The sequence below is a fragment of the Theropithecus gelada genome, chromosome 2 (genome assembly GCF_003255815.1).
Source record: "Theropithecus gelada isolate Dixy chromosome 2, Tgel_1.0, whole genome shotgun sequence".
Taxonomy (NCBI): domain Eukaryota; kingdom Metazoa; phylum Chordata; class Mammalia; order Primates; family Cercopithecidae; genus Theropithecus; species Theropithecus gelada.
Window position 1 is genome coordinate 126,080,710 of NC_037669.1, and position 22,178 is coordinate 126,102,887.

The 22,178-nt window shown below is 37.0% G+C and overlaps 1 long non-coding RNA gene across 1 annotated transcript in view; it reads right to left on the reverse strand.

Moving 5' to 3' along the window:
* The window catches only part of LOC112619506, a 335,904-nt gene extending 317,610 nt beyond the window's left edge, over positions 1-18,294 (reverse strand). Inside the window, exon 1 of the long non-coding RNA XR_003118236.1 lies at positions 18,095-18,294. This is a non-coding gene — a long non-coding RNA (uncharacterized LOC112619506). The remainder of the gene's footprint in view (positions 1-18,094) is intronic.
* Between the last annotated feature and the right edge of the window lie 3,884 nt (positions 18,295-22,178).

The window sequence follows — 22,178 nt, forward strand, 5'->3', positions numbered from 1 at the left end:
AAGACTTGGAAAAATCTGAAGATATTTTTTGGTTGGCATAACTGAGAGAGGTACTACTGATATCTGGTGAGTAGAGTCCATAAACATTGCTAAGAATCCTAAATGTACAAAATAGCTCCTCACCCCCAAAAAGGAATTATCCATCTCAACGTGTCAATATGACCAAGATTGACAAACCCTGCTCTACATATAAGTCCAACAGGTAACAAACTCAGCATGACAAACTCCAAACACATTATCTCCACTCCACTCTCCTGCTTCTCCCTTAAAATCCCAAGCATCCCTTCAATAAAGCTTAGTTTCTATAACTTACTATGACTAATGCCACTATTAGGTAGCCAACTACATGAGTTAGAAATCTCAGAGTTATCCTTAAATCCTCACATTCCCTCACCTTTTAATGCCAAATTGTATTTATCTACTTGTATCTCTAAATCCACACCCCCCTTTTCATTACTGCTGCCACTGGCAGTTTGGTCCCACATTTTCTACCAATAAGATTTTTATTTCGAATCCATCCTTTACGTCGTTGCCGGGATTATATTTTTAAAACAAAAAAGCAATTGTCCCATTATCCCATGCAGAAACTATAGGCAAACCTCCATTGTACAGTGAATACATGTTCAAGCTTTGAATTGCCATAGAAGATGGAGTGGGAGTAACATTGTGTTTGTTACCATTTTTTAATGGAGTGTTACAACTTCTTCAGGGAAGATTAAAAATGTAATAGTCCTTTGATGACAGCACAGAAAAGGAAACAAATATTTGACTAATGCCAGAGGCCAGGGTAAAATCATTAAACATACAGATGTTTAAATGTTAAGTATGAAGTTAAGAAAGACCACATGAAACATATTTGAGCATGCACTGCATTGCACTGGATATATTAAAAGTATACAAGTATTGAAATTATTTTTAATAAGGTAGAAAAAGAGGCATGTGCACAAAATAATGCACCCAAATGTTTTAAATTTGCCTTTGGAATTTGGATTGATTGATACTCAGTCATACACACAGGCACTCAGTCTTCCTCTCCACGTCTAAGCCGAATCCTTCCTAAGGAGACCATGCTGTTGGCAGCAAAAAAACAAAGTTAGGTGTTCCAGGGAAGCAAATCTGGGGTTCCAGCCAAATCTCCACAAAGCAGAGAGTTCTCTAAATAATAAAGAGTTGACTGTGATGGCAAAAGTCTTCTTGCAGGTGCAGATGCATGTATTTTCGAATATAAATAAACTCTTTCAGCTGCTTTCCCTATCCCACTATCACCACCTTATTCTCATAGTGTTCTGATCTCACTGGCATTCTTAACTCAGAGATCTCTTTACTCTAACTTAGTCCAGGTGTGGGGTGGAATATGAAAACGATGAAAATAAGGGAGGATATTGATAGAAATAAACACATAATAACAAAATAAAAATTGGAGAAAAGGGGGAATAAAGACCCTTCTGCTATAAAGGGCTTTATGTTGGCTTCAAGAGTATAATTGATGAATATGGTTTAGAGTTAATATCTGAAAACCAACCTTACTGTATACATTGCTGACATTTGGAGTAGTAAGTAAATGAAATGGAGCCCAGACATCAGTTAAGATATCTGTGTTATCACTGAATTAAAAAAAAAAAAAATTCCTGAACTTTGGTTGAAATTATTTTGTTTTCATCAGTCTCCTGCATTTCACATTTATCTTTGTAATTAACTAGTTTTGACATAATCTAATTTCTTACCAGAGCCTAAGAAACTGTTGCACAACACAAGTTTGGAACATTTCATTTCCAACCTGTCAAACAAAAAAATTTCTCCTTCACAGTTCTTTTTATTATAAAATCCAAATCAGTAATTGATCTACTTAAGTACTGTTTTAAGAAAAATTAAGCAGAGTAATTTCTCAAGCTCTGCAGTATGCTTATCAGTGGCAAATGAAACTTAAAAATACAGCCCACTGATTTGCACAGCTTCATTTTCTGATCTCTAGCCTAATGTTTATACAAATATAGATTTTTATTATTCTTCACAATGTTATGTAGATCATCAAATCAGACAGACAGCATCCTTTTCTTATGGGTGAATTTTTTTTAAGTCTCATAAACTCAATATATAATCTGTTTAGCCATATGTAACTTGCCCAATATTACAGTACTGACAAACAAAATCTAGGGGGATTCTCCACTTTTATCTTCCAGAAACATTTCAACATGAAAGATTGAAACAATTTAAAAATATATGTGAAAAGCAGAAAATTATTTATTTGAAAATGTAACAGTAAATATTAAAAGTTTCTCAAATTGATGTACAAAACTGTAAATGTATTTCAGAATAATTTATCATAATGATTTGCACTCATGCTGAATAAATGAGTTCAGATTTGAAAACAGTTCATGAAAAAGTCTACAGCGAATCTAATTTAATCTCATCTAATATTGGAAATCCACCATAGCTGCTCTATAGTGAATCTAATTTCCTGTATATGAGATACCCATATAATAATCTCCCTGTGACACTGACTAAAAGATTCTGTATAGAAAGTAGCAATCGGTGGGCGGAGCAAGATGGCCGAATAGGAGCAGCTCCAGTCTCCAACTCCCAGCGCCAGCGACACAGAAGACTGGTGATTTCGGCATTTTCAACTGAGGTACTGGGTTCATCTCACTGGGGAGTGCCAGATCGGTACTGGTCAGCTGCTGCAGCCCGACCAGCGAGAGCTGAAGCAGGGCAAGGCATTGCCTCACCTGGGAAGCGCAAGGGGGAAGGGAATCCCTTTTCCTAGCCAGGGGAACTGAGACACACAACACCTGGAGAATCGGGTAACTCCCATCCCAATACTGCGCTTTGAGCAAACAGGCACACCAGGAGATCATATCCCACACCTGGCCGGGAGGGTCCGACGCCCACGGAGCCTCCCTCATTGCTAGCACAGCAGTCTGTGATCTACCGGCAAGGCAGCAGCGAGGCTGGGGGAGGGGCACCCACCATTGCTGAGGCTTAAGTAGGTAAACAAAGCTGCTGGGAAGCTCGAACTGGGTGGAGCTCACAGCAGCTCAAGGAAACCTGCCTGTCTCTGTAGACTCCACCTCTGGGGACAGGACACAGTAAACAATAAACGCAGCAGAAGCCTCTGCAGACGCAAATGACTCTGTCTGACAGCTTTGAAGAGAGCAGTGGATCTCCCAACACGGAGGTTGAGATCTGAGAAGGGACAGACTCCCTGCTCAAGTGGGTCCCTGACCCCTGAGTAGCCTAACTGGGAGACATCCCCCACTAGGGGCAGTCTGACACCCCACACCTCACAGGGTGGAGTACACCCCTGAGAGGAAACTTCCAAAGCAAGAATCAGACAGGTATACTCGCTGTTCAGAAATATTCTATCTTCTGCAGCCTCTGCTGCTGATACCAAGGCAAACAGGGTCTGGAGTGGACCTCAAGCAATCTCCAGCAGACCTACAGCTGAGGGTCCTGACTGTTAGAAGGAAAACTATCAAACAGGAAGGACACCTACACCAAAACCCCATCAGTACGTCACCATCATCAAAGACCAGAGTCAGATAAAACCACAAAGATGGGGAAAAAGCAGGGCAGAAAAGCTGGAAATTCAAAAAATAAGAGCGCATCTCCCCCGGCAAAGGAGCGCAGCTCATCGCCAGCAATGGATCAAAGCTGGACCGAGAATGACTTTGACGAGATGAGAGAAGAAGGCTTCAGTCCATCAAATTTCTCAGAGCTAAAGGAGGAATTACGTACCCAGCGCAAAGAAACAAAAAATCTTGAAAAAAAAGTGGAAGAATTGATGGCTAGAGTAATTAATGCAGAGAAGGTCATAAACGAAATGAAAGAGATGAAAACCATGACACGAGAAATACGTGACAATTGCACAAGCTTCAGTAACCGACTCGATCAACTGGAAGAAAGAGTATCAGCGATTGAGGATCAAATGAATGAAATGAAGTGAGAAGAGAAACCAAAAGAAAAAAGAAGAAAAAGAAATGAACAAAGCCTGCAAGAAGTATGGGATTATGTAAAAAGACCAAATCTACGTCTGATTGGGGTGCCTGAAAGTGAGGGGGAAAATGGAACCAAGTTGGAAAACACTCTTCAGGATATCATCCAGGAGAACTTTCCCAACCTAGTAGGGCAGGCCAACATTCAAATCCAGGAAATACAGAGAACGCCACAAAGATACTCCTCGAGAAGAGCAACTCCAAGACACATAATTGCCAGATTCACCAAAGTTGAAATGAAGGAAAAAATCTTAAGGGCAGCCAGAGAGAAAGGTCGGGTTACCCACAAAGGGAAGCCCATCAGACTAACAGCAGATCTCTCGGCAGAAACTCTCCAAGCCAGAAGAGAGTGGGGGCCAATATTCAACATTCTTAAAGAAAAGAATTTAAACCCAGAATTTCATATCCAGCCAAACTAAGTTTCATAAGTGAAGGAGAAATAAAATCCTTTACAGATAAGCAAATGCTTAGAGATTTTGTCACTACTAGGCCTGCCTTACAAGAGACCCTGAAGGAAGCACTCAACATGGAAAGGAACAACCGGTACCAGCCATTGAAAAAACATGCCAAAATGTAAAGACCATAGAGGCTAGGAGGAAACTGCATCAACTAACGAGCAAAATAACCAGTTAATATCATAATGGCAGGATCAAGTTCACACATAACAATCTTAACCTTAAATGTAAATGGACTAAATGCCCCAATTAAAAGACACAGACTGGCAAACTGGATAAAGAATCAAGACCCATCAGTCTGCTGTATTCAGGAGACCCATCTCACACGCAGAGACATACATAGGCTCAAAATAAAGGGATGGAGGAAGATTTACCAAGCAAATGGAGAACAAAAAAAAGCGGGGGTTGCAATCCTAGTCTCTGATAAAACAGACTTTAAACCATCAAAGATCAAAAGAGACAAAGAAGGCCATTACATAATGGTAAAGGGATCAATTCAACAGGAAGAGCTAACTATCCTAAATATATATGCACCCAATACAGGAGCACCCAGATTCATAAAGCAAGTCCTTAGAGACTTACAAAGAGACTTAGACTCCCATACAATAATAATGAGAGACTTCAACACTCCACTGTCAACATTAGACAGATCAACGAGACAGAAAGTTAACAAGGATATCCAGGAATTGAACTCATCTCTGCAGCAAGCAGACCTAATAGACATCTATAGAACTCTCCACCCCAAATCAACAGAATATACATTCTTCTCAGCACCACATCGTACTTACTCCAAAATTCACCACGTACTTGGAAGTAAAGCACTCCTCAGCAAATGTACAAGAACAGAAATTATAACAAACTGTCTCTCAGACCACAGTGCAATCAAACTAGAACTCAGGACTAAGAAACTCAATCAAAACCGCTCAACTACATGGAAACTGAACAACCTGCTCCTGAATGACTACTGGGTACATAACGAAATGAAGGCAGAAATAAAGATGTTCTTTGAAACCAATGAGAACAAAGATACAACATACCAGAATCTCTGGGACACATTTAAAGCAGTGTGTAGAGGGAAATTTATAGCACTAAATGCCCACAAGAGAAAGCAGGAAAGATCTAAAATTGACACCCTAACATCGCAATTAAAAGAACTAGAGAAGCAAGAGCAAACACATTCGAAAGCTAGCAGAAGGCAAGAAATAACTAAGATCAGAGCAGAACTGAAGGAGATAGAGACACAAAAAACCCTCCAAAAAATCAATGAATCCAGGAGTTGGTTTTTTGAAAAGATCAACAAAATTGACAGACCACTAGCAAGACTAATAAAGAAGAAAAGAGAGAAGAATCAAATCGACGCAATTAAAAATGATAAAGGGGATATCACCACCGACCCCACAGAAATACAAACTACCATCAGAGAATACTATAAACACCTCTACGCAAATAAACTGGAAAATCTAGAAGAAATGGATAATTTCCTGGACACTTACACTCTTCCAAGACTAAACCAGGAAGAAGTTGAATCCCTGACTAGACCAATAGCAGGCTCTGAAATTGAGGCAATAATTAATAGCCTACCAACCAAAAAAAGTCCAGGACCAGATGGATTCACAGCTGAATTCTACCAGAGGTACAAGGAGGAGTTGGTACCATTCCTTCTGAAACTATTCCAATCAATAGAAAAAGAGGGAATCCTCCCTAACTCATTTTATGAGGCCAACATCATCCTGATACCAAAGCCTGGCAGAGACACAACAAAAAAAGAGAATTTTAGACCAATATCCCTGATGAACATCGATGCAAAAATCCTCAATAAAATACTGGCAAACCGGATTCAGCAACACATCAAAAAGCTTATCCACCATGATCAAGTGGGCTTCATCCCTGGGATGCAAGGCTGGTTCAACATTCGCAAATCAATAAACATAATCCAGCATATAAACAGAACCAAAGACAAGAACCACATGATTATCTCAATAGATGCAGAAAAGGCTTTTGACAAAATTCAACAGCCCTTCATGCTAAAAACGCTCAATAAATTCGGTATTGATGGAACGTACCTCAAAATAATAAGAGCTATTTATGACAAACCCACAGCCAATATCATACTGAATGGGCAAAACCTGGAAAAATTCCCTTTGAAAACTGGCACAAGACAGGGATGCCCTCTCTCACCACTCCTATTCAACATAGTGTTGGAAGTTCTGGCTAGGGCAATTAGGCAAGAGAAAGAAATCAAGGTTATTCAGTTAGGAAAAGAAGAAGTCAAATTGTCCCTGTTTGCAGATGACATGATTGTATATTTAGAAAACCCCATTGTCTCGGCCGAAAATCTCCTTAAGCTGATAAGCAACTTCAGCAAAGTCTCAGGATACAAAATTAATGTGCAAAAATCACAAGCATTCTTATACACCAGTAACAGACAAACAGAGAGCCAAATCAGGAATGAACTTCCATTCACAATTGCTTCAAAGAGAATAAAATACCTAGGAATCCAACTTACAAGGGATGTAAAGGACCTCTTCAAGGAGAACTACAAACCACTGCTCAGTGCAATAAAAGAGGACACAAACAAATGGAAGAACATACCATGCTCATGGATAGGAAGAATCAATATCGTGAAAATGGCCATACTGCCCAAGGTAATTTATAGATTCAATGCCATCCCCATCAAGCTACCAATGACTTTCTTCACAGAATTGGAAAAAACTGCTTTAAAGTTCATATGGAACCAAAAAAGAGCCCGCATCTCCAAGACAATCCTAAGTCAAAAGAACAAAGCTGGAGGCATCACGCTACCTGACTTCAAACTATACTACAAGGCTACAGTAACCAAAACAGCATGGTACTGGTACCAAAACAGAGATATAGACCAATGGAACAGAACAGAGTCCTCAGAAATAATACCACATATCTACAGCCATCTGATCTTTGACAAACCTGAGAGAAACAAGAAATGGGGAAAGGATTCCCTATTTAATAAATGGTGCTGGGAAAATTGGCTAGCCATAAGTAGAAAGCTGAAACTGGATCCTTTCCTTACTCCTTATACGAAAATTAATTCAAGATGGATTAGAGACTTAAATGTTAGACCTAATACCATAAAAATCCTAGAGGAAAACCTAGGTAGTACCATTCAGGACATAGGCATGGGCAAAGACTTCATGTCTAAAACACCAAAAGCAACGGCAGCAAAAGCCAAAATTGACAAATGGGATCTCATTAAAGTAAAGAGCTTCTGCACAGCAAAAGAAACTACCATCAGAGTGAACAGGCAACCTACAGAATGGGAGAAAATTTTTGCAATCTACTCATCTGACAAAGGGCTAATATCCAGAACCTACAAAGAACTCAAACAAATTTACAAGAAAAAAACAAACAACCCCATCAAAAAGTGGGCAAAGGATATGAACAGACATTTCTCAAAAGAAGACATTCATACAGCCAACAAACACATGAAAAAATGCTCATCATCACTGGCCATCAGAGAAATGCAAATCAAAACCACAATGAGATACCATCTCACACCAGTTAGAATGGCGACCATTAAAAAGTCAGGAAACAACAGGTGCTGGAGAGGATGTGGAGAAATAGGAACGCTTTTACACTGTTGGTGGGATTGTAAACTAGTTCAACCATTATGGAAAACAGTATGGCGATTCCTCAAGGATCTAGAACTAGATGTACCATATGACCCAGCCATCCCATTACTGGGTATATACCCAAAGGACTATAAATTATGCTGCTATAAAGACACATGCACACGTATGTTTATTGCAGCACTATTCACAATAGCAAAGACTTGGAATCAACCCAAATGTCCATCAGTGACAGATTGGATTAAGAAAATGTGGCACATATACACCATGGAATACTATGCAGCCATAAAAAAGGATGAGTTTGTGTCCTTTGTAGGGACATGGATGCAGCTGGAATCCATCATTCTTAGCAAACTATCACAAGAACAGAAAACCAAACACCGCATGTTCTCACTCATAGGTGGGAACTGAACAATGAGATCACTTGGACTCAGGAAGGGGAACATCACACACCGGGGCCTATCATGGGGAGGGGGGAGGAGGGAGGGATTGCATTGGGAGTTATACCTGATGTAAATGATGAGTTGATGGGTGCAGCACACCAACAAGACACAAGTATACATATGTAACAAACCTGCACGGTATGCACATGTACCCTACAACTTACAGTATAATAATAATAAATAAATTAAAAAAAAAAAAAAGAAAAGAAAGTAGCAATCAATGAGACTCCAGCAAACTTACCACCTTAAAAATCCATAAATATACCGGAACAGAAGATGACTTACAAAATGAGAAGAATGAGAGAAAAAACATGGAAAACTCACTAATTAAATGGTGCAAAATGATGGTTAAGTTACTGAAGTATAAATTAAAGGAATGAACGTCAGTTTACATTTCTAAACTAAAAGGATAGAAGAGGTCCTTAACAAAAAGTAATGACTCAGAAATAAGGTAAAATGATGATCATTTAGTCAGACAATCTTTCTATTTAATGCTAGTATATTCACAATATTACCTGCCATCAGGATGGTCAGGATTCAATACACAATAAGTGGGTGGTAATACGATTGTTACTCTTCAATATAGGACAGGGTTTACTGTTTTGCATTATTGATAAATCCGCTTAATATTTGGTACAAAACTTTGCACTTGAATAGTACATGCCTACAGGACAATGATGGTAGGTGTCTGAAATGTATACATAAAATCATGTACATACAAAATTATACTGTAAGGTGTGTACCTTTAATCCTTCTTCAGGGTTCAACCGCCATTTTTTTTTTTTTCGTTGTTTCTGAGTGTGAATGGTCAAGTGTAGAAGGTGAAAAGGCCAGTGGAAAAAGTCAAGCAGAGAATTAAAAAAGAATAGCCAATTTAGATAAATTACAAAAACAGGGAAAATGATTTTAAAAACTACAAGTAAGAAGGCAAGGAAGCCTACAAAAGCCCCTCTTGTAGCTCTCTGCATGTGAAGTACACAGCGCTCTGCCCTGCAGAAAGAACTCATCAAAAGAGCATGGACTATAGTCCATGTGTCTGCAGTATTTATTCAGGGAGAGATTTCAGTAACAATCTCCTAATATCTAAATGACATGTATTAAAAGGTCAGTGGAGCACTTTTCTGTTTGCACTAAGATCAAGAGTGAAGACGTGGGCTTATACAGCAGCAGAAGTATTCAGGGAAGGGTTTCATAAAGAATCTCACAACAATGTGGGTAACTGACACGGGGATAGGTTAGCAAGAGAAGTTGTGACATGGCTTTTTTGAAAGTGCTTTGAAATTGTAGAGATTCTCCTTTCTTCCTGAAAATCACTTTTCAAGCTCCTCTTTAGCCCCCTAAGATTGTAAGCTTATGTGTTAAGGACCAATACAAAAATACAACTATAGAAGACAAAGGTTAGATTTAACCAGAAAATGCAAGTCAAAATATATAGTCTCCACTATGTTTATTAGACAGTAACAGGCCCAGAAAATTAGTTGGCACAACTCAAAATATTTCTGTAGCAGAAGGTACACTAGGAAATTTAATACCATCAATTAAAATTTTAACAATATTAATGTCAGGCAGCTTACTAATTCCTGACAAAAACACAGTTTTAGAGAACATCGGTCTCAGATATTAGAGATGTTTTCTTTAGTACACTCTTTAAGAATTCACATCAAATACCACAATACTACAAAAGCAAATGTTCTAAAATCTTTGGTGTAATTTTAATTAAATAATATAGTGCATGTCTCCCATAGAGAACTTTCTTAAAGTTACAAGATGTTCCCGTCAACTATTTAAAATAATTAAAATATGGGCTGAAAAATTCACTGAAAAGTTGCTTTTGAGCATCATTCTTGAATGAATTAGGACTCTTATTCTCTGCAAGCTCCCTTTGTCATAGGAAAAATCAATTTTATCAACTGCTATTCAGTATAAAAGGCTAGAAATATTCTATGGAAATACAGAGAAGGGAAGAAATAATTCTAAGATATCCTCCTTAAAAATAAAAAAGTCAAACAGAAAATTCATATCAGGTTTCTTAGTTTAAGTACTATATACGTGATTAGGATCCACAGGCATCACACATCCAGTGCATTTACCTTCATAATCAACCCACGTTAAAGCACATCCTACTTTGGCAAAACATTGTCATCTGCCATTTCTGTTCAGTCAACTTAGTATTATTTTTGCTTTTAATTTCAAGTGCCTTGAATGTGTTTCATATTTCAAATTACCTGAGAAAATGAAGTCTTCAAACCCTGAGTTGTTTTTACATCCTCACAGTTTCCAGCCATACGATGCCACAGGAAGCTCCATCTACTTTGAACCAGTGACTGCCAAAGTTTCGTGTCTCGTGTTAAACTTTTCATCCTCCCTTCAGCATCATTTTTCTAGTTGCCTATATCTGTGGTTGCCATTTAAAATATTACCAAAATTACCAAAGGAATTTGTTAAAAACAAAGTCAGTGACCTACTTCAGATTCTGGATCTAAATCTAGATTCATGTCTGGAAATTTGGGTTGTTAATGAGCCTTCTGCGAGTCCCTCAATTCCGAGGAGATTATCAAATTCTGTCACTTTCAGGATATACTTTATGAAATACCTATGAGCCTCGATGCTAACATTGAGCCCTAGGATAAATTCTTTTGGATCTCAATCTCCATATATTATTCAACTTAACCATCACAAAATCCTACACGGTGAGTATTACGGTTTCTATTTTGCACATGAGGAAACTGAGGCTCAGATAAATTAAGTGTCATGTGGAGCTATGAGCACTGCCAGCACGCTGTGTAGACTGCATGGTGGAATGAAGAAAATAAAGTGTTGAGGAGTGAGACTTTTATTTGAATCCTGGCAGAGCCACGAAAACAACCTGATTTTGTCATTCATTGCCTTTGAGCCCCAGTCAGTCATAGTAAAATGGTAATTACAACGCTGACCTTCATAGGTGATAGCATACCATGGTCTCTCAAAAAACATTATTCCACTTCCATTTGCCATTTCAATTTATTTCTTGCTATTTTGTTAAATATTAATTCTGTCTTAAATTTTTTTTGGGCCTGTTTATCTCTGAACAGAAGTGCATTACCCCCTTCGAAAATATTATTAGTTGTTACATCATCATCTAAATATGATTATTTAGAAGGTACATCTTTCATGTAAAGCACCATAGTAAGCTGTTCAAATAAGTGAAAATTGAAAAGAATAAACCAATTTTCAAAATTAGGACAATATTAAACAGAAGCAAAACTACTAAATAAAATTATGATACAGCCATATATGATAATGTTATGCAGGTACTGACAATTATAATTTTTAAAGAGAATGATAAAATAATAGGTACAAAACAGGACATAGAATATATGTATAACCTAATTTCATATTAAAATGTGTGTACAAATGAATGTGTATATATAAGCAGATGTGCATGTAATTCTATCAAAAAATAGAAAAAAAATGCCAAGATGTTAATAGTAGCTATCTCTTAGTTGAATAATTATGGATAATTTTTGCTTCCTTCTTTGCTGTTTGTATTATTTTCAGCAAAAAGCATTTTATAGTGAGAAAAAGTAAACATTACAAAATAAGTATAAGTTATAAATAAAACAAAATAAATAAGGAATGCTGCAAACTATTAAAACAGGTCATGATATCATTTACTTCTTTTTTATCTTGAAATCCATAATATTTGTTACAAAGGTTTCTTTAGATTCTAACATGCCCCACACCATATAATGCTCAATAAAGATAAGGGTTCTCTCTGACTGCACACATTAGAAGTTTTTCTCTAACCATATTGGGCTTCCATGGGAATTCTACAAATAAAATATCTGCAACAGAAGGCTCTGAAACCAGAGAACAAACTGTTCTTAACTGTTTGGTGTAATTTCCCATTTATACAAGAATCAGCCTTCTCTAAGTAAAATTGCAATAGTCCCAATTCCAGCATTTAGCAAATATCTACTCCAGCCTAGTCACTCTACAAGGCCTTTCACTTTTATTATTCTTCTCTCTGTGACCTTGGGCAAGGAAGCTAAACTTTCCATGCCTCTATTTCTTACATAAAGTATTGTGCTAATAGTACCTACCTGATGATTGTCTTTTTGAGGATCAACTCAGTTAATATGCAGAAAGCCCATAAATAAATCCTCATAGCACTACTACAAAAAATATATATATTATTTAACTGTAACAACTACATTTTAAACATTTATTTATTATTTTAAAAAACTTTTATTTAAAGTTCAAGGGTACATTTTCAGGTTTGTTATCCAGGACAACAACTACTTTTAAAAGGCAGGTATACAATTGTCACAGATAGTAGATGAGGACACGAGGACTGAGAGTTTATTTCCTTTCAGCTCACACATGGCACTCAGTCAAATACCTCCTTCATTGATATCCAAGCCCATACAGCCTATACATAGTCATAAAGCCGTCATGCAACAGATACTACTCATCAATATTTACACACCTACTGTATGCAAGATAGACACTGAACAATGTTGGAAAAGACTCAGCTCTTGCCTTTCTTGAGCCTAGTGAGGAGGGCAGGCAGGTCTTCAAGCAGTAAGTGTGATGGTAAGGGTGAGATTATGAGGCCATAACAGTGAAGAGAAAGGTGCTAAATGCATTCTAGAGAGGTCAGGCAAAGCTACCTGGATGAAGCAACACTTCAGCAGAGATCTGAAGAATGAGTAGGAGTTAGCCAGCAAGCTGGTGAGGAACAACAATCAGTTGGCATTTGCTCCCTGGTGCTCTGTGCTGGAGCTCCAGAGCTGCCAACACTAACTTCATGCCAGGTGACAAATGATCTGAGTGCCCACAGCTGCAGCTGCCGCTTTATATGCTCTCCCTCCTACTTCCATCGTTAATGAGCCTGAGACCAGGAAAGAATACATCTTAGTAACCAAAAGCTCTTCTGTTAGCCTTTGGTCCAGAGACACAAGAGAAGCTTCTTCACTCCTGTTAACAATACAGCCACAGATCCTTTGTTATTTTCCTCTAGCACTTGCTAAAATAGCAGTTTGCAGCTACTAACTCATTTTTATACATCTTGGTGGCAGGTGGGGGTATGCTTATAAATACGCTCATTATAAAAAATGCACGATTTTTTCCCCCAGGAACAGCTCTAAAGCATATAAATGTGTCTAAGCTTCCTTAAGGTTAATTCTTACTGCTAGGAACTCTTCTGATTTGTTCTTTTAGTAGTTCTAACTTTGGAATATTCCACCTGCAGTTATACAACACCCTAGAGACACAGGTATGCTAGAAGATAGCTATTTCAGACGTAAATAGCTCTACCAAGTAAAGGCAAGTTTTGTGTCTTTATAGATATCTCCACATTTCAAATAATATTTTTAAAAAGACGTTTCATTTCTAACAGCTAATTAAGGAGAAGGAGCTTTCTCTTTCTGCTGTGATGTGTCAGGTATAACATTCTTGGTATATAGAACCACTAGAAAGATTTCCATTTTGTCCCTTAGAAGTTGCTATTATATGACTATATCTACTATTTTAATTAGTGTGAAAAAATTATAATTTAATCTTTACTCAATTGTCAAAAAAAAAAAAAAAATGGCAGGATCCAGGAGGGAGCTCACACCTCTAATCCCAGCACTTTGAGAGGCTGACACAGGCAGATTGCTTGAGCCCAGGAGTTCTACACCAGTCTGGACAACATAGCAAAACCCTATTTCTACAAAAATTACAAAAATTAGCTGGGCATGTTGGTGTGCACCTGCAGTCCCAGCTACTCTGGAGGCTAAGGTGGGAGGATCACCTGAGTCCAGGAGGTTGAGGTTGCAGTGAGCCATGATTGTGCCACTGCACTCTAGCCTGGGTGACAGAGTGAGACCCTACTTAAATATATATATAAACTTAAGTGCTTTGTGGCTGGCAGTATGTTTAGTATAATACAGAGATTCAAAGAAAGCATAGAATTTGTTTCCTGCCTTTAAGGAATTTACAGTATGGTCACACAGGCTAAAGAAAAATCATGTTAAACTGATTCAGTGTCACCGTTGATAAAAAATAGTGACATTAGAATACACAGAGGGAGATCTTTCCACTACACCCAGAAAAAGGAGTACAGTATGAATCTAGTAGCAGAAACACTTCCATTAATTGTATATATTTTGTTTTTGCATAATTTTGTATGTCCAGCCTTCCAAAGAAGACACAAAAGCATGTTGTTCAGGGCATTGTATTTGTGTCTTTCAAAATGATCATTTAACAGTGATCATTCAGAAGAAATAACCATTTCTTCTGAAATAAGTTTTGAAAAACATAAGTTAGACAATATTGACCAAGCCAGCTCCATATACGAAGTCTATTTCTATTGTTTCAATACAACAGCCTTAAGTCAACCACTAGGGGGAAAAACCTGCAGTACACACTGCAGTATATTTCTCCAAAACTGAATGCCCAGCAGTATTTAGACAAGGTATTCTTTTTCTAATAGATTAATCTATTAGGGAAAGATTAATCTCCAGGTCAAGCCACACACTAGGGTTTTGAATAAGGTGAAAGTCTTGGGCCAGCCACCATGCCATACTACCTCCTCTCACAGGGATAAAAATAAAGCATTACCAGCAAGTCCAGCAGGATGGAGACCAGGCTAGTGTGGAAATTTGTCTTATTGACACTGTTGGGAGAAAAAGCCTGACTTCGCACAGATTAGCTCAAGCTGAAACTAAAAGCTTGCATCCTCAGTTGAACTGACACATAAACCCCATCGATATATATTTTTAAAGTGAGAAATTCCACTTTAGTGTATTTTTAGATGAGTGATATACAAGTAAATTAAGATATATAAATCGTTATCACAGCGGAAAGCTCTCTCTCGAGGATCAGGGGAAACTCCAGGGGTCTATTTTTGAAGTTGTTGGTTCAGTGACATTGTTTATTCGGCCCTTCTATTTACAAGTCATTATGCATTCATTTACAATTTAGTTGGGCAAATCACATTTATAAATTCCTTAAAAATGATTGTATCTTTTCACCCAGTATCACCCTTTCAAATGACAAAAACTTCTTTCTTCACTAGTTTCTCCACAAATTCCTGTCATTGTCCATAAAAAGTATAGATATCAGTACACAGGAACAAAAAAGAGGACCACTGCTGTTGGGGGGACAGGGGCTGTGACCCCTAGAAACTATCACAGTGTCCCCAAATACTATATAAGCAAATAGCTAAGGATTTCCCAAATGATCACTCTGCATATACAAAATTATAAAGAGGCTCTAGAGAGTTTCGCCTAAATCAAGTTGCAGAGAACCAAATATTAGAAGTGTTCTAATCAGGAGGTAAACATATGTTACAGGGAGCAAAGACATTCTTCAAACCCTCAACTCTTTTCCTGAATGTATTTGTTTAATGTGTGTTATATACTCACTATGTCTACTATAGCGATATGAAGAGGGACTGTTTAATTCTGCCTGAATAATCACACGGTTTATAATTATCTTAATAACCGTTTTAAAAATGTAAAGGCAAGACTATTCTTAAAAGAGGTTAAAAATAGAGTAAGATTAAATACTAATAGTGGAATTCCAGGGAACTTGCTTAGAAGTACCTGAGCCATAAGTGGAATCGGCTGATACAATAGCTTCAAAGACTTGGTAAATTTTGAGGATTTTAGTAATTTAAGACCATCAGGAAAACTAAATGTGAATGATATAGAACCCTGACTATATTCCAATTTTACTAGTCATTAATTCATTCAGTAGATAAATATTTTTTCAAGTACTTTCTAGGCTCTGAGGATATAATACTGAAAAAGAGTGCTATGTCTTGAAACTTACATTCTAATATGGTAGACATGCAATACATAAACCATACAAATATCCTAAAACTTTGTGCTGGCTCTTGCTATTACACAGAACATTCAATGTTTTAAGAATACTGAATGCCTACATTGTTAGTGGCACTGGGAATGAACTGATGATGAAATCCACAAATTTCAGTCCCATGTTCAAGATCATCTTCAATATTACACAGCCTATTTGCATAATATTATCTATCTCTTACTCCTTACCTCTGAGACCAATAAAGAAAGCCATAGCCAACCCAAACCACATGTCTGACCCGAATACATCTCTTGCCCAGAACCTCTTCACACCTACAAAAATTGTTCTTTTAATCCATCTCTTTAGAAGGGGGCTCTCCAATCTGAAGGCCTTACTAATGCCCCTAAGTTAGATTTCTCCCTCAATTTAAATGCTACACACCTGTGCATGTCTCATTTTAATAGCATTTATTTTGTCTTTTACTGTGTACTCGTATTCATGAACATGCCTAACCTAGTCATTTGAATGGCAACTCTTTGAGGGCAGGGACTCTATAGTTTCTAACTTTTCTCAGTATATTAGGCTTTATTTAGCATGCTACCTTACCTAGTTCACTTGCAAGTCATATTTCTTGTATTGAATCGTGTTATATTTGCTTATGTGCAATGATAGAAGATAAAATTCAGTCACTGGTTCATGAACAACATCTGTTCAAGGGAATCTATACAAGTTTATAAGTAGTCTAACATTAATCTTAGAGTAATATTACTAAACGTACTCCCTCAGCCTTGATAATATCCAACTTAGTTCTGAATCTTTCAATTTTCTTGTTTCTAATGTAAACTCTTGGTCAGAACTCTCGAGTTTTCAAAACTGTTAACTCTTGTGAATTCCACATATAACCTGAACTTTAGGGAACCTATGTTTATATGTCTATGAATCCTATCTCCACATAATCATCTCAGCCAATAATTTATGTTCAAAATATAAAAACCAGCCTTTCCTCAGAATTTAAAAGCATAGAAAACTCAATGCACAACTGAATAGAATTCAACAAATTTAAAGTGTAACAGTGAAAACAAAATATTGTTTTTAATTCATATTTAATATTGTGGCAATAGATAATCTCCATACTAAGTTATCCAGACAGACATACAGTGTATGAAGGTTCAGAAATTAATCTATGTTCAGCACATGCCTATTTGTAACCATACAATAATAATTCTGCATCTAGGTCACATATACATGTTATTGTGTGCGTATACACAACACACATTCACAAAACGTATTAGACCATACAAAATGTACACATTCATGACATGCATTTTTCATAACTAGTGTTTTTATAGCTACACAATGTTTTTTTCTGGCACACAGATTTGAAAACACTGATATATTACAGGTGTGCTTAAGTCTACACCTACAGGTAAAAGTCTACTCCACGGCAGTCAAACATTTTTTGCCATTGTCTTTTAAGTCATATCCAGTAACACTGCACAGTGATACAGGTTACGTTTACTTTCTTTTTCTCTAAAAAAGAAACATAAAAGAAAAGTATTTTTATACCATTATCATGTGTTTCTAAAGACTGTGACTCGGGTCACGCTTCTATTAATAAACAATGTTCTGTAAAGCTTTTATTATATCATTTTGGAAAAATGAAAGATTATGACTCCCAAGTCCCCATGATCCTGGTGAAAATGAAATGGGTGTATACACATAGGCGCAATCCAGGACACACAACGTTTGGTACACAAAGGACGATCAGACCAGTCCTACCCAGAACAATTCCATTGAGTAGTTTCTGTTGCACGTACCAGCTCGGCTGCCCAGGATCCATTCTGCCTTTAAATACTACAAAGCAATTTACACTCCAAGTGCCGCCCGCTTAAGTTCTTCCTTTTGCTCTCAGAAATGGAAATACTTGTACAATGAGTGATGCCTTGTTGCAGCTGCTTCGCGAGTCCAGAAACCCATCTCTGAGCCGCGCGGGATTAAGCCCTGCGGCTCCAAGCTCATTCTCCCCAGCAGCTGGCAACTGGCTGGTCGCTGGGAGGCGAGAACGGGCACCAGCGCGCCATCTGGAGGCGTTACGAAGCAGCTGCAGCAAATTTATAACAACTGGGTGGAACAAGGATGTCAGAAAATTCTGTTAAATAACCAAATGTTTTTTTCTCTTGTTAAATAATCAAACGGTTTTATTTACACATTCCTGTGGATTAAAAAAAGAGAAAATTGCAGGAAGATCTCATTCTGTTTGCCTATGGATATTCTCTGTCTTTCATACTTCACAATAAAATAAAAAAATAGATTTCACGTATGTACAAACACCACTAGATGGCAAATTTTCTGCTTGTCGGTGACTCATCTCAAAGAAAGATAATTAACACTGACTGCTTTCAGAAGTTTCAGGATTTGTGTATTTAACTCAAAGGCAGCTTTCCAAAAGAGAAATCTATCCCTCTGAATTAACGCAATCCAACATGCTCTGCTATTTTGAAAAATTATGAACCTTACATCTGGAAATGTTCGGTCTGCTTCTTATCAATGCATTACACTGACTTCAGTATGATAACAAGGAAAAGCAGTTTCAGCTATACTTCATGTGATCACGTGTTCATATGCCTTTAATATTTCAAAAAAAAGTTCTTTCAATTAATTTCCCACTATTAATCTCCATAAGCTTCTTTCCCTTAAAGAGAATAATTTGGTATACCTGGATGAGATATAAGCTTAATTAATTGAATAGAACATTTTAGGGCTTGTCTACCGCGATATGCATTTAGAAATATAATCATTAAATAGTTCTTCATTCCCTGCAGGTGAGTGAACCCCACCCCTGCCCTGATTCCGACTTCTATCACTGCATCATGATTTTGAATTTCACTTTTTAAAAATAAAAAATTCACTTTAAAATTATTTAATCAGAATCTTACATAGAGTGGTTTTTGTTGTTGTTGTTGTTGTTTTCAGGGAAATGTGAACCAGAGATTGATTATGTACTCTGTGAGGTCCCCTTGGGAAACAGAAATTCGTAATCACCTCATTCTCAAATCAGTTTTTGAGAATGTCTGGCAGAATAAACATAGAAGAAGTTTCCTTCATCAGTATTTCATCTCAAGTGTTTATTCCCATTTGTATAATAAATGAACATACTGTTTTTTCAAGTGCGTACCACTAGACATATTCTGAAGAAAAGTAAAATTTTTATTTTAAATACAGACAGTATATACCAAATATTTATACTGTAATTTTTTGTGAGTTTGTTAAAGGTCTGAAAACAGATGTTCTGTTTTCAGATGAGATTAAAAGGAATGTTAATTCTTCGTGTCTCTATACCTTTGGCTTTTAGCACTGTGGAACTTGAAAACTATTTATTAAATAACTGACTCCTAAATTACATGACTTCTATGCTGAAGGATAGTTATAGACTTCTTAGAAAGTCCAGACTTCAAATGTATAGTTCAAGATAGCAAGCAGAATAAATAGCACTTGGAAACATATAAATAATAAACAAATATACAGTGACCACATATAGATGTGTCTAACCAAATAAAATTTACATGAACATTCAGATGTAACATGTAGATAAATCAGGGATAAATTTTCACACATAAACATCTTGACCTTACAAAATCATTGTTTAAGTAAATATTCTCATTTTTTACAAAATATCAAGTAAATATTAATCATTGTTTAAGTAAATATTTTAAAAATTAAGAATAACTTTGCTGAAAAAATTAAGTAAATTAAATATTTACATGTATAAGCAGAAAAAAGTGAGACATTAATGAGAGGAGTGAACATATGAATCTCATAGTCAAAGACACTGTGGCTATGCTCGTCAGAACCAAGAGCTGAAAATGATAGGAGCTGATGCTGCATGCAGAAGAGATGATTATGTGGTTAAGGGAGGAAGAAAAGTATTATGGTCACATGTTGTTTTCTGAAAGGTCTACACTTAGTTTTAAAACACTGAGAACGGGGAAAATATAGTAAAGGAATAAATCCCGAAATAGAAAGATATTAAGGAAGTAAAGGATATTATTTCAGTTTCCATAATTTAATATGTGTAACTCAAGAAAAGAAAAAGTTTAAGACAGAGTCACACCGCGAGGTCTAAAGAAATAAAATAATAGAGGGTTCTTAATGTTTGTCTCTTTCAATAAACTAGAATGAGGATCTGTATTAGATTTCTATTACTGTATAACAAATTACCAAAAATTTAGTGGACTAAAACAAAATACATTTATTAAACCGTGGTTTCTGCAGGTCAGCAGTCCAGACATGGCTGAGTCCTCTGCTCAATGTCTTATGAGACTATGATCAAGAGGCCAATTGGGCTGCATTCTTATCCGGAGGCTTGACGGAATAATTTATTTCCAAATTTAGTCAGGTTGTTGAAGTATTTATTTCTCTATGGTTGTAGAACCCATGGTTGCTTGCTTCTTCAAGGATATCAGGAAAATGTGTCTTCATTTTCAGGAGGTTACCAATCTCTCTTTTAAGAAATTTCACCTGATTAAGCTAGGACCACCCCAAACAACCTCTCTTTTGGTTAACTCAGAATCATCTGATTAGGGAGTTGAATTACTTCTGTATAATTATTTCCCTTTTGCCATATTTTATTGAGTAGAAGAAAGTACCAGGTTCCATCCACACAAAACAACAGGGGATTAGGCAAGGGCATGACCCATTGGGGGTCACCTTAGGGTGTGTCCACAACAGGATCTATGTAAAGGCACATGATATTTCTTGCTTACCATTCCAAAGTTAATTGGGGTAGACTTGGGGAAGTGACAGTATGGGGTCATTTTGTGGTCTTTAGGGTCAAGCAGAGCATGAATTTATTTATCATAGGAGAACTATAAATGCATAGTTATATCTGTGATGAAAGAAGTGTAACAAGAACAACAAGAAGCCTGGAGGAGTCATCTGATGAAGAAGAAACATGGAAGTAAAAGATCAATGGAGTGAATTGAGGAATTATATCAGTCTTATGAGTAGGACTTGGGACAGTGAAGAACATTGGTGCAGATGAAGCTGCAACAGTTTTATGTGTTAGACATATTTATGTTGCCTGGATGTCTTCCCACAGGCCCTCATGCCTTCACAGCCATGTTCTGAGGTGGCTCAGCTTTACTAGATAAGTGTATATACCTGACTGAAAATAATACAACTAGAGATTGTCCAGAAATTTGTGGTCTGTGTGGCCTTACTGAAAAAAAATTAACCTGTCCAGTTAGATTTTCAGGAATTTGAACTAACAGAAAAAAGAAGTTATCAGTTGCTAGAGAACATTGTAAATTAAAGGTCGTGAAATAACTGAACTGACTGCTAGCTAATATAAAAAAGAACTATTTAGCAGGAAAAAAAAGAGACGCAAAAGGAAGTAGAGATTAGAAGTAATAGTCATTCATTTAATTCAACCTCCAAAACATTCATATGTAGTTCCTATTATGTACTGGGCACTGTTTTGGGTGGCAATGATACCACAATGAATTAAAGTCCCTGTTGTGATAAAACTTATTGTTGTAGGAGGTGGTAGATTAGCACAAGTTAATAAATTATATGTTATCAGGTAGATAAACTGTAGGAATAAACAAGTTATGCAGTTCAAGAGTAATGAGGGAATTACTACTTGGGATAGCATGGTCAAGAATGCCTACATGACTGTATGTCCTTTGAACAGAAACATAAATACAGTGAAGGTGCCAGCTAATATTTGTGGAAGGATGTTCTGGGCAGAGTGCATAGCAGCTTCAAGTGTCCTAAGATATGTATGTTCTTTTTAATTTGAAGGAAGAGCAAGGTGGAAAATGTGGCTGGCACAGTGGGAGCAAAAGAGCAAATGATAAGGCATAGGTCAGATATGGGCTGAGTGAAATGATCATATAGGGC